This window comes from Ahaetulla prasina, chromosome 2 (genome assembly GCF_028640845.1).
Source record: "Ahaetulla prasina isolate Xishuangbanna chromosome 2, ASM2864084v1, whole genome shotgun sequence".
Classification (NCBI taxonomy): Eukaryota; Metazoa; Chordata; class Lepidosauria; order Squamata; family Colubridae; genus Ahaetulla; species Ahaetulla prasina.
Window position 1 is genome coordinate 92,578,778 of NC_080540.1, and position 14,059 is coordinate 92,592,836.

Here is a 14,059-nt window from a genome sequence, read left to right on the forward strand (position 1 = left end):
AAGTAATGTTGGTAAATTAAATTATATACACAAAGTAAAAGGTGGGGAAAATTTCTTCTACAGGTAATCCTCAATTTATGATCAAAATTGAGCCCCAAATTTATGTTGCCCAATTTTATGACTTTTCTTGGCACGTTTGTTAAGTGAATCTTTCCAGAACTGGAATGAACTGAATGAACAACTTTGTTAAATTAATAACCTGGTTGTTAAGTGAATCTGGCTTCCCCATTGACTTTGCTTGTCAGAAGGTCCCAAAAGGATCACATGACCCCAGGACTCTGCAACCGTCATAAATACGAATCAGTTGCCAAGCGCCTGAATTTTGATCACGTGACCATGGGGATGGTGCAGTGGTCATAAGTGTGAAAAATGGTGATAAGTCACTTTTTTCAGTGCCATTGTAACTTCAAACAGTCATTAAATGAACTTTTGTAAGTGGAGGACTACCTGTACTATGTATATAAGTGTGGCTTTCTTTTCATTTGTCTGCTGATTTTTCCTTCCTTGTTTTTAATGGGATAAGCCTGTAAACAGTCATGTACAGTAAGGGCTGTGCTACTTCTTTCTTCCTCAACTATTACTTTCTATCTGAAAACTTACATTTCTGGACAGCAGTTAGTAGGAATATCTTCTTCTGATTGTAGATTGGTGAGTCACTGAGTGGCTAATTAGGAAAGAGATGCAGCCTAGGAATAAACAGAAAAAAGGGTTGATCCATTTGGGACATGGCCCCAGGTAATATTATTCACACACACACAACATGCTCACTTTTAAGAAAAGGAAGGCACACTCTAGATATTGAATATAACATGTAGTTTAATTCTGAGACGTAAGCAAATCTGCTCTGTTGCCTGTCTAATATCTGGGCTACTGATACAAACCATGAAACAGACTTCTAATTATGTTCACAAAACTTAATCTGCATTGTATTAAGCCATAGCTTACTTAATCATGGTTTGTTAAATAAAGCACAGTTGTTAAGATTCACGCTTTGCACAGCCATATATGAACCATGATATATCAATTACGATGATTTGTTTCTTAAAATATGCTAAGCCAAAATTAAAAGCATATTGCATTAAATTGCATGATGTATGGAAGCAGCTAGTGTTTTGTGTAGAAAGTAATTACTCTAGACCTGAATAAGCAAACTAAAGAGAAATGGAATACTGGAAGGTGAAATGGGAAAGTGGAAATTATTCTCCTTGTATTGATCAATGACAGGTTCGTGTATTTTTATATTTTTTTTCATTTTGAATCATTCCCATTATCTGCATTAATTTCAGAATGGAATCTTTATTATTCCATCTCATATGCATTTTCCAAGTGTAATCCTTGTCTGGATCAGATTATGGTTGACAAATAATTCAGCAAAAATTCCAAGCATCCTTCACAGAGCAAGCTTTTTCCATCATTTTCATCTTAATTCAACCAAGTCCTCCCTAGAGCTTAGTTTCTTGGGCTTAAGAAGACACAACTAATGGCTAGACAAATGGATAATGTAAAGATGGGAAATGTAGACAGAGAGAGTAGAAAGGGAGGTGTTTGTTGCTATAATAAAGAGGCAAACATACTTAGACAGAGTTAGAGAAAGAAAAGGTTCCAATGCTAAAAAGCAATAGCAATAGCACTTAGACTTATATACTGTTTCATAGTGCTTTACAGCCCTCTCTAAGCGGTTTATGGAGTCAGCCTATTGCCCCCAACAATCTGGGTCCTCGTTTTACCCACCTTGAAAGGATGGATGGTTGAGTCAACCTTGAGCCGGTGAGATTTGATCTGCTGAACTGCAGATGCAATGCTAAATGTTGTAGCATTGCTCCAAGACCTCAGAAAGTTTTAATGGAAAGAAGGTGGACCCTTTTGTTTATTTTTAAACTGTTGCAACTTTTCTTATAAGAAAGTACCATAATGCAACAAAAGTATTTTGCACCTCTCTCTGTCTAGAATTATTCATCTGCCGATTTCATTAAAACACAAAGAATGAAAGAAAAAAATGGAAGCTTAAAATTGATGCTTTCTTTATATGTGGGAGGGACAGCTAGTGAAAAGATCTGAGGATGATGTCAGATGAGCTGATGAGTAGAAGAACTTAATTGTTTTAGCAGCAAGACTTAGGTAAGGGATTTAGGCTTAGACTGGAGAAGGAGATGATAAAGGCATAAATCAGAACGTTATCTAAGACAAGAATACAAGAAGTACAGTCTCAGCCCGTATACAGCCCAATGAGAAGTTGATTGTGGTCTGCAACAATTTTCAGCCCCATAAGTTATTCAACCCAATTGCTGCTACCATTACCCCAGGCCCTCCTACTGCTGCTTTGCACACACTGGATCCACTGTGTTTCGATTCATTCTCTCTATCTTGTTTCATGTGTCCTTCTTTGTCTCCAAATTTTTGTTGCTGCTCTACTCTTAACAGTTCTTTACTTCCTCTTTCTGGGGGCCGCATGGGCCTCTCCACATATTTTTCCATCTTTTGCATTTCCAGTTGGTTTTATAACTTTTTGACCATTCAAACCTTATCCAAGCTTTCCTTGCCCATTCATACACTAACTACAATGCCTGCCCAAACCTTTCCTTCCCATTTTTTTAGTCACCTACTGGTTGTTTCTATTTTGGGGTTTAGTAGAAGGGAAATAGTAAAAATATTCATTTTTATTACGGAAATCCTCTTCAACAACGACAATTGTAATTTCTTCCATCTTAATATATCTTTTTAAAAACTTCATTCCAGGTCTTAACCTAGTTAGTTTGAAATAACATGTAGTGCATATTTGCGATGGCGATGCACAGATACTTTACTTGCTTATCAATCTGAAATCTTGCTTTCTTCATCAATTCTGTTTCATCCTCTACTTTCATGTTTTTGTTTACATCTTTATCTTCTGATTATTAACCTTAAAATCTGCTAGGGTACTACAATTGTTAAGTTCGGGAAGTAACGAGGCTGGAGACCAGGGTAGTGACAACAGCTCTTTAATATATGGTGAACCCAGCAACCTGGCTGGGGAAAAACAACCCTTTATATACTGTTTAACCGGCGGCTTCAACCAATCAGCAACGTGCTTGTTTCCCGCCTAAATATTTAAAGATACATAACACTCCTCCCCTCCCAGAAAACACTTTACCACTATTTACATATTATTTACATGTTATTTTTCGACGTAGTCACGCAAATAACCTGGGCGTCTCCTAATTCTTTCGGACCTGCGCGGTTCAGTCCTGGGTGGTGTTTTGAGCTGGTCGGAGGGGCTTTTTTCTCCTCCCAGCTCTTTCTCTAGGCCATCGGGCCCTGGATTACTGGCAGTCTCTTTTTCTTGGCCCTCCGGCCTTGGATTACTTTTTGAGTTTTCCCTGCTGTTTCCATCGGGAACCTGATGGCGTCGCTGGACCTCCGGGACCTCAGCTAAGTCTTGCGCCTCCCCCGGGTTATGGTCAGCTGTGGATTCAAATAAGGAGTGGTCATTGTCTGTCTCAGCTAGCTCGGGTTGTTCAGCTATTCGTTTCCTTATCTGGTCTATGTGGCGCCTCCATACTCGGTTGTCTTGTAACTCGACTAAGTATGACTTTGGACCGGTTGCTTTTATGATTTGCCCTGCGAGCCAACTTGGGCCGTCCCCATAGTTGCGGGCCCACACTCGGTCGCCTATGCCCATTTCTCTCGTTTTTTCTAGTTCCCCCTTGTAACCCTCTGGTGTGTAATGGGGATTCAAACGGTCAAGTGGGCACCGGAGTTTCCGTCCCATCAATAATTCGGCTGGGCTTCTGCCTGTAGCAGTGCTTGGGGTTCTGTGCTGAACGGCCAGAAAGAAATCTATCTTTGTTTGCCAGTCACCTGGCTTGAGCCTGGACAATGCCTCCTTAGCGCTCCGGACGGAACGCTCTGCAAGGCCATTCGACGCAGGGTGGAAAGGCGCAGAGAGGGCATGTCGGATGCCCTCCTCTGCCAAGTATTCCTCAAACTGGGCTGCCGTGAATTGCGGGCCGTTGTCGGACACCAGAGTGTCCGGCAACCCGTGGGTTGCGAATAGGTGGCGCAGGGCTGCGATTACTGCCTCGGCCGTGGTGGATTTCATGAGTATGATCTCCAACCATTTAGAGAATGCATCGACAACCACGAGGAAGGTTTGGCCGTGGAAAGGGCCAGCAAAATCAATGTGGATTCTTGACCAGGGCCCTTGGGGTTTTTCCCATTCCCTGACTGGGGCCGTTGGGGTAGAGGTCTGGACTCTTGGCAAGCCTGGCATTTCCTACCCTCTCAGCAATCTCTGAGTCCATGAGTGGCCACCACACATAGCTTCTTGCTAGCCCCTTCATCCTTACGATCCCTGGGTGACCTCGTGGAGGAGGTCCAATACCTTTCCCCTTAATTTATCCGGGATTACCACACGATCACCCCATAACAGGCACCCCCCTTGAGCCGAGAGCTCATCACGTTTTTTTACAAATTCCTTAAACCGTTCGCCCGGCGCAGCGGCCACCCTCTTTGTACCCAACCGAGTACAGTCCTTAACATAATGTCCCGGTATGATGCCGAGCCACTTCCTTAGATGTGACTGGGCCAGAGTCCAGAGAGTCAATAAGCAGGATGGGCGTCCCCGGAGTGGGGTCTTCGATCACCCCTGGTAGTGGGCATCTGCTTTACGCGTCCGCATGCCCCACTTCTTTTCCTGGTCGATGCTGCCGCTTGTAAGAATAAGCGGGTAAAAAAATAGTCCATCGAGTCAATCGTGGCGAAAGTGCCACAGGCGTTGGTGATCGCCAGCCAGTATTCTAACAGCGGTCTGTGGTCAGTCACAATTTCAAAGTCTCGCCCAAAAACATATTCGTGAAATTTTTTCACCCCTGACACAATTGCTAGCGCTTCCTTATCTAACTGGCTATAGTTCCTGTCTGGGGAGGACATCGTTCTGGAGTAGAAGGCTATAGGGGCTTCTGTGCCGTTTGGCAGTCTGTGGCTGAGTACAGCCCCACCCGTAAGGGAGGCATCGCAAACCAGCACTAGTGGCAATGAGCTATGATATTGGATGAGCAGGCTATCGCTCGAGAGCAGGTTTTTTTCTGCTTCGAAAGCCCTACTTTCCGACTTTCCCCAAGACCAAACAGTATTTTTCCCTAGAAGCTTATGCAGCAGTTCAGCAACGGTCGCTTTGTTTTTTAAAAAGACCGCGTAAAATTCACTAGCCCAGGAATGCCTGTAGCTCTGTTTTGTTTTTGGGCGCTGGAGCCTTTCTGATTGCCTTGACCTTGCTCTCAGTGGGGTGAATTCCTTTCTTGTCTATTCGGTAGCCCAAGAATTCGGATTCTACCCCTATCTGGCATTTGTTCACTTTAACCTTTAGTCCGCTGACGGAAAATGCCCAGAACTTTTCTCAAACGCTCCCCCAATTCCTCTACGTTTTCCGCTGATATCAATACATCATCGAAGTAGGGAACTACCCCTGGGAGCCCTTGCAGAAGTCGTTCCATCAAATTTTGGAACAGCCCCGGTGCCACACTCACCCCAAATTGTAATCGGGTACACTTGAAGGCCCCCCTGTGAGTTACAATCGTTTGGGCTTCGGCTGTGTTGGCGTCTACGGGCAGTTGTTGGTAGGCTTGAGCCAAGTCTAACTTTGCAAAGACTTGCCCTTGCCCCAAAGAGTGCAGCAAGTGTTGCACCACGGGAACTGGGTAAGCGCTTTTCTGTAAGGCTTTGTTTAGCGTCGCCTTGTAGTCAGCGCAGATTCTAATTGACCCATCTGGTTTTACTGGGGTGACGATTGGCGTCTCCCACTTTGCGTGATCGACTGGCACCAAAATCCCCTGATTTATGAGCTTATCTAGCTCCTTGTCAATTTTAGGTTTAAGGGCAAAGGACTCTCCTTGCCTTTAACCTAATGGGAGCTACCTGGGGTCTAAGTTGAAGGAAATAGGGGTCCCCTTGTACTTGCCCAGGCAGTCCTTGAAGACATCTTGAACTCGTTCATGAGTATGTCTCTCAGGTTACAGTCACTTCTGTAGATGCCAGTCACCCCCATGCCCAGTGCACGAAACCAGTCTAGTCCCAACAAACTAGGCAGGGTCCCTTCGACGATCGTGATGGGCAGGGTCTTCTTGTGGTCCGTACTCGACTCGGACGGAGGTGGTCCCTCGAACAGGGATCGATTCCCTTGGTAGTCGTGGTTTCGTAGCCGTTGTGTTTGCAGGTGATGCTTCGCGGCTGATGGCTGTGACTTCGCCAAAGTGTCCCATGACATGATGGTGATCGCTGACCCGGTGTCCACTTCGAGTCGGCATCGAACTCCTTCTATTTTGGGTTTGGTGAAGATCTTCTTCTCCACTCGGGTCGAGGCGCGGCCTATGACCACAGTCGTGTGGTTCGGATCCCCGCCTTTTTTGTTTGTGCCAATCGCGGGTCGCCGTGCTGATCCCGCGCTCTGTTTGGCCGATTTAAATTTCCGGCGGGAAGGTTGGGGAGCTCGACAGACTTGAGCTAGGTGCCCTTCCTTCTCGCACCGCCGACATGTTGCGTCCTTAAACTTGCAGCGTTGGCGCTGGTGTTGACCTCCGCAACTTCCGCATTCGTCGGTCCTCTTTGCCGCGTTTCTCGGTTCGGCAGACCCCTTCCTCATCCTCACCGTCGGATTCGGTCTGGATCTCTTCTTGGTGCACCGGGGTTGACTTTGTGCTCGCCTTTGGTGTGAGAGGCTTTTGCAGTGTCTCCGCCGCTTGGGTGGACATTTCATGCGCTCGGGCTTCGTCCAGGGCGTTTGCCAGCGTCAGATTGCTTTTCGATAGCAGCCGCCTCCGCAATCGCATGTCTCGGACCCCCCTGATGAGTTGCTCCAGCAGCACCTCGTCCAGGTCTCGGTACCCACAGTCTTTGGAGGCTTTCCGCAGGGCGGCCATGTAGTCGCCGATGGATTCGCCCTCTAGCTGTCGGCGCTCTCCAAATTCAAAACGCCGCACGTATTTGGACGGCGTTGGCGAAATGGTTTTTTAGCAGGGTTTGCAGAGTTTGCCACGATACCGATTGTATCGGCGTTGGCTCTGCCAGGGCTTCGCGATGTCGATGACCTCGGGACCGCAGTGGCTCAAGAAGTATGCCCTTTTGCGGTTGTCTGGAACTCCTTGCAGTTCGTTGGCTTCTAGAAAGCTTTCGAAACGGGTCATATACGTTCCCCATTTCTCTCTAGCCGGGTCAAACGGTGCGGGCGGAGTGTAACTGGCCATCTCCGCTTTTCTGCCCTGTGTTTGCTGGGTTCGGTTCTTTCGTGCTTCAGCTCGGTTCTGGTGCTCCTTAGCCTCGAGATCCCACCTTCGTCGCCAGTGTTAAGTTCGGGAAGTAACGAGGCTGGAGACCAGGGTAGTGACAACAGCTCTTTAATATATGGTGAACCCAGCAACCTGGCTGGGGAAAAACAACCCTTTATATACTGTTTAACCGGCGGCTTCAACCAATCAGCAACGTGCTTGTTTCCCGCCTAAATATTTAAAGATACATAACAACAATCTTTACTCCCACAATTCTCTCATCTTGTCTTATATCTGTGTTTAATATTTCAAGAACTAAAACAAACAGGAGAGAAGGCAGTGGGCATCCCTAATTTGTCCCTTTTTGTATCTCACAGAGATTTTTTAGACATCCATTGAGAATTATTTGTGCTTTCTGTGAACTGTAATGTAGTTTTCAATATGGACCCAAATATGTCACACAAAATCTATTGTGATCATCCAAGCTGATAGAATTGTGCCTTGCAATCTAAAAATATAGAGAAGACACAAGAATATGTAGTTCAAGAAAGAGTGAAGTAACTGGCTAAAGGGAAAAGAATACATTATATTGTCACAGCTGTGGGTTTGAACAGCAGGATGAATTATACTATATTGTCTAATAGGTGGGTCAAGGAAAAGAGAGCAGATATATTAATGGCTGGTATTTTCATTTATTTCTTGGGGGGGTGGCCTTTCCTGAAATACTTTACACTAAAAACAATAAGGCTTAAAAAAGGATTGAGTGTTATGACTGATTTTGACAAATATTATTTGAGACCATCTTGAAATTTTGCTGCATAGAATAATAATCAGAGCTTTTTCACCAACTCCAAACAATTCTGGTTCATAGTTCAGTTACAAAAAATATATTTCCACATTAGTATCAAGATTAAATATGGATTTGTGAATTAAACACTATTTTGTTCATTTGGCTTTTGATTAAATGTATTCAGCCTTGGTTAAGTGGAGTTCATAATTGTAGTGTTCAGAATTGTATTTCTTCTGTTTTTTTGAATGTTATCTTTCAGATCAAGTATTACATAGAAACTGTGTTTAACCAAACCATGCACATATAATTCACATATTTTGATTCTTTGCCGGAACTACAAAATTATTGTTCATCTGTAGTATAAAAGGCTCTTTGGAACCATATAGCAAATACTACCAATAAAAGAATAATTATGCACAATTAATTTAATGTATATTCTTTTAGAGATGAAGAAAATAATTGTTTTTGGCAGAAGGCTAGTAGAGTGTATGTTTTTTCAACAGAATGTAAGCCGAAGGACTTTTTGAAAGAGAAGAAGATATAAACATATAAATTGACAAATCCAAAGGCACCCAAATTCAAAACTTAATAATAGCATTCCAATTGCATAGCTTTGTATTATTGCTCTAAGAGAATGTTTTATCTGGATTACAGCCTAACCAAAAAGCAGACTGACCTCAGTATAATTAGTTATACTGAGTATAGTCACCCAGGTGCCGAGTATTTTTTTTAATCAAAATTAGCATGTATTTATGTATGTATGTATGTGTGCATTTATCTATCTATCTATCTATCTATCTATCTATCTATCTATCTATCTATCTATTATTATTATTATTATTATTATTATTATTATTATTAATAATAATAATAATAATAATAATAATCATATTACTACCTACCTACCTACCTACCTACTGATACCTATATACCTACCTAGATAACCTTACCACAGAGGCTCTTACTCTTTCACTACAGTTGATAAATGGGACCAAATTTTTATTTGTTTTATATGATTGCATCCTCCCTAGTGGTTCTTGTGCAGTTATAACTTCACAGCTTCCAGACAAAGGCTGAGTTAGAGCCAAATATTCAGCAGTTGTTTTGCTTGGTAGTATCTTTGCTCTGGCAGCTATTGAAATTATGTCTGTCTGGCTGGCTGGCTGGCTGGCTGTCTTTCCTTCTTTCTTTCTTTCTTTATCATTTTGCTTGTTCTAAACAGGAGAACAGTTATACATTGTTGATATGATTCATAATAGTGCCTTGGATTTTTAAAAAACTATACTTTTTAAAATTTCTGTTAGACAAATGACCAAAGTATTTTGAAGATTTTATTACTGTGTTTTTACTCTTAAATTTTGAAGCCCCTTTGGCTAATTAAATAGGCTAACTAAAAAAAAAAACACTTAAGAGAGGAAAACAGCCTTAATCTTCCTAGTATGAAGCAATTTGTATCTATCAAATAATTTTGCATTCTCAGTGGAATATTATCTCCCCTCTTCTATTCCCTTACACATCCCCAAATCTCCTCCTCTGAGGTTAGGAGAGGTAAGAAAGATTTCTTGTAACATGAAAAGAATGACCAGCCCTTAGCACAGGGGTGAAATGCTCCCGATTCGGACCGGATTGGCCAATCCGGTAGTGATGGCGGCAGGTGGTTCGGAGAACCGGTAGCAAAAATCCCTGCCTACCCCCACCCCCTGTCCATGCCCAGCTGAGCCATGCGATCATCAGAGTCTTTTTTTTACTTTTAAAAGCATTTTTACAACCTCTTCAGCTGAAGAGGTTGTTTAAAAAATGCTTTTAAAAGGGTCTGATGATCCCAGCTGAGCCGCATCATTGTCAAAGCCTCTTTTTTTACTTTTAAAAGCAATGCTTTTAAATGTAAAACAAAAGATTGCGCACCACAGCTGATTACCCCACCATGCTGTTCTACTTACTGCATGCCTCCTTTTGGCATGCACTACATACGCACACCTCTCATTTGGTGTGTAGTGCGCACTACGTGCGCATACACAACCAGCAAACCAGTAATAAACTGGTTCAGATTTCAGCACTGCCTAAGCACAGCTGCTTTCAGAGACAGAAAGAGGTGATAGTCTTGCTAAAGCTGTTCCATTCTTGAATAGTCTTGACCATGTAAACTCTTGCCCATATGAATGTCCAGTTTCCTTTCAATTAGGTCAATAAATAAAGATCTACTTAGTAGATTCATTTGGCATCAGTTTGTAGATCTGTATTGAATCTCCTGTAATGATCAGCATGTAGCCAAGAGAAATGAGCAACAAAGAATAATTTTAAAAAGATGAAACTATAGCTACTGTATTTTGTTTTTTCTGGTAGCAGGAATTATACTTTTCCAAGGCTAGGTTCTGTATTGAATCTGGATTTTTATACAATAAAAATAGGTTGCATACCTACCTAGGAATGCAAGAGTAATGGGGGGAAAGTACCTCTGTGTTTTTCATAGTTGACAAGAATGCTTTCCTATTCCTATTCCCTGAACAAGCAACCCTTCAGAATTATGCTACAACGACAGTATAACAAGTAACCAAATCAGTTGGACTCCAATTTAGGCAAAAAATTATTTGGGAAAAGAGATAAATGTTTTCATTATGTTCTTGTGGCTCTTCCATCAAACAAAGCCAAGATATCACCACACGATTTTATTGCTGTCTTTAAGGAACATGTTAACTTAAAACAGATAACTGATTTTACTCTTTTGTCTGGATCCTTTAACAGGCATATTTTTCTTCATTTTCAAGGCTTTGTGTGTGACAATCCGGCATGACATTCGATGCCATCTAAAGCCTGGCAATTGGACTGATTACTTCTAATCGGTTCTAGTGCCAACCTATTGAGTATCTCTTATTTAACTTTTTTTGCAGGGGGTAGGAGTCCATGGTGAGAAATAAACTCATCTTTTTACCTCATAATTCCTCAAGGAATCTTTGATCATTTTTAATAGGAAAGATCACTAAATTTAAGGGTGCTTTTTCCACACCAAATATATTATCACTTGATTTCATATGTTTTCATATGTATCCATTCTGTGCATTTCTGGCATTAATTTGATTGCTTCATATAATTGATTCCATGTATCAGAAAAGAATAAGCATTGCCAATGCTCTTTATGGAATGAGGTGGTAAAATCACAGTGCACAAAGTATAATGAACCAGCCTCTTCTGCATGAGACACCTCTTCACGATCAATTGATTTTACAAGGAAACATAACCAAGATTTATAAATGATCCTTTAAGATTATCAGATCCATTTCTGTTCCAATACCATCTCTGTTCCAATATATTAAAGACGTGTTTTTGGTTTGACTAAGCCAAGGTTTAACAGTGCTGACAAAAGGACTTATTTTGCTATCTGAGCTTTGTCAAGTCCTGTCATTACCAGTTTTAAAAAAGTCGTAGATATTTTTAAGTACTTTCCTTGAGCATAAACATCCAATAGAGGCCTAAGGATATAAATGATGACAAGTTTTAGCAGAAGTAGAAGATCTGGAAAATAAAAGGCTATTAGGTAGGTGGGTGGAGATGTGATTTACCCATCAAAAAAGAGGAAAAAAGTACATTTATGTGATATGCGAAACTAATGTGAGGTTTTAGTGCTTTAGTCTATAGAGAGCCAATTGACAGCTCTCTATGTCTGTAGTTGTTGCTAGTTAATTTGTTCCAATGTTTGGCAGCAAGTTAAAAGCCAGTCATGTGCAGATTCTACTAGAGAAGAAAGAAGTTTCTATCCCGTCTCTGCTTTTGGATTTATGATCAATTTAAGATTGTTAGTTCTTTTTTTAATCGTACGTTATGTTGCTGAATGTAATATGATTATCTTTCAATTGCTGATATATATAGCTTTCACTTCATTGACTAGCTGGGTGCACTTCATAATAGATGTTTGATTGTGTATATGTCATTATACTTCTAGCATGCAGAAACTTGGGAAGAGAAACCAGAACTGTTCCAATATGTTGATTATTTCCAGCAATGTTTTTACTCCAGAAGATTTTTAAAAACAAAATACAAATACAAAATTATCTGTTCTATATTATCTAACACATCTTAAAGTGCTTAGGCACAGTTAAAACTGCAAAAGTTCAGATAGTAAATGCAAACCAGAATATTAGCATAACATTCTAGTTTCACACATAAGGTCCATAAATAATACACATCTCTCCAATAGGTTTGTGTTGGAAGCAACACTATCAAAGAGAGGAAAATGTTTAGCTAAACTTGTACTTTTATTGCCTGAACCCATCTCTTGGGCCATGAAAAGGAATATGTCTATGTGGGGCACTGATTCACACCATTCTCATGATCATAAACTAAAGTTATAGAAACACAACTCTTCCCAGATTGCTTCAAAATGTAAGACTTATTAACTGGGCACATTGGAAATAGCTATTGGAGTGTCTTCACTTTGGCTTTATGTGGGACATGGCAAGCAATCCACTTAGAAGGGCAAGGAGACAACAGTACCATCAACCCAGCAGGACTGGGAACTAAGCAGGGCATTGCTGTTCCACCAGCCATAAAGACAGGCAGGCATGACTTTCATATACTTCACATATGGGAATCCATTTTTGAAGGCTTTGGTCCTACTAGCCCTACGTCCATCTGCCTGGTTGCTCCACTGTTAGGAACTGGTTGCTGCTTAATTTAAATTGCCTTGTATCAGTCCTCCATACTATTTAACTTCCTTTGTCATTATATATAAGTACCATCTTATATAAACATAATTTATATTATAGAGTTGTTTTGGAATGTGGCAGAGATAGATAGATAGACAGACAGGCAGACAGACAGACAGACAGATGAGAGAGAGAGAAAGGCAGGCAGGCAGGCAGATGATAAATGGTTAGAAAGATAGACAGACAGACAGACATAATGTTAAGAATTCCTTTGTAGTCAAATCCATTACATCAGCATCTAATGATATTCAGCATCATAATGTCAAATAAGAGTATCAAGAATAAAGCCAACTTTATGCTGAGAATAACACTGCATTACTGAGAATAACACAGTAGCACAAAGTCAAATAGCAAAACAATCAATTCTCTATGAGAAAACTTTAAAGCAGGTGGATCTTTTGAACCTGATTAAATATCTCTAGTGGTACACGACTTTCAGTTGCACTGAGGTTTGTAACATGTGCTATCATTGAGAAGGTCTTTGTCTCTACAAACGTAATTATAATCCTCTGAAACTAATCCTAAAATATTGGCACTTGATACTGGTGAAGGCGGCACTTCAAATCGTCTAATTCCAAGTCAACGCCACATGTTCCAGCTTCATGCAGAACACATGTTTTCTTACAAAGACCAAATGTAGCTGTATTTTTTGAAAATGAACAATAACTAAGTAGCCTCTGCGCATAGTGCAATTTTGAAGGTGCATAATATGGACTTTGACAAAAAGTAATTAGTTAAACAGGCTTAAGTGGGGAGGATCAACTTCTTAGGATTTTGTTCTGTCTGGCCTGAAAACAGATGTTTGAGATTCAATTTCTCTTAGCCTTCTTCATTATGGAACATGCCAGTTCCAGCTCAGATTTTTTTCAAGAAGGTCAGACTATATTTCTTTCATCTTCATGTAAAAACAGAGGAATAGAAATGGTGAATTGTTTATTTTCTTGTAACCTATTTTAAGTAAAGTTAAAGGATGTCTAGTCAAATAATTGTATGATAGCAAATCAGTACATATCTGTTTTTCTCACTACTACCATTCAGTCTTTTTCATATTTCCTTGTAGATCTTTATTTGGTTACTTTATTCTAGCAAATGCAAAGTTGAATCTTCTTTTTTTTTCTAAATGGTGGCAGAGCTGTATTCCAAGGCTACAAATTCTGTGGAAAGAATTTTCATTTCTTTCATTCTTGGTCTCTTTTATATCTGCAGGGCATAGAACAGGAAGGGTTCATAAGTTGTAATTTTTAAAAAGAAAATTGAATGGAAAATTAATATAAATGTCATTCATCCACCTCTGAAAAATCAAACCAGTTCAGTAATAGGATTTAAAACTT

The 14,059-nt window shown here is 40.8% G+C and overlaps 1 protein-coding gene across 8 annotated transcripts in view; it reads left to right on the forward strand.

The window, feature by feature from the left end:
- COL23A1 (collagen type XXIII alpha 1 chain) overlaps window positions 1–14,059 on the forward strand; it is a 336,951-nt gene that overhangs the window by 194,560 nt on the left and 128,332 nt on the right. The gene's annotated exons all lie outside the window — the stretch shown is intronic.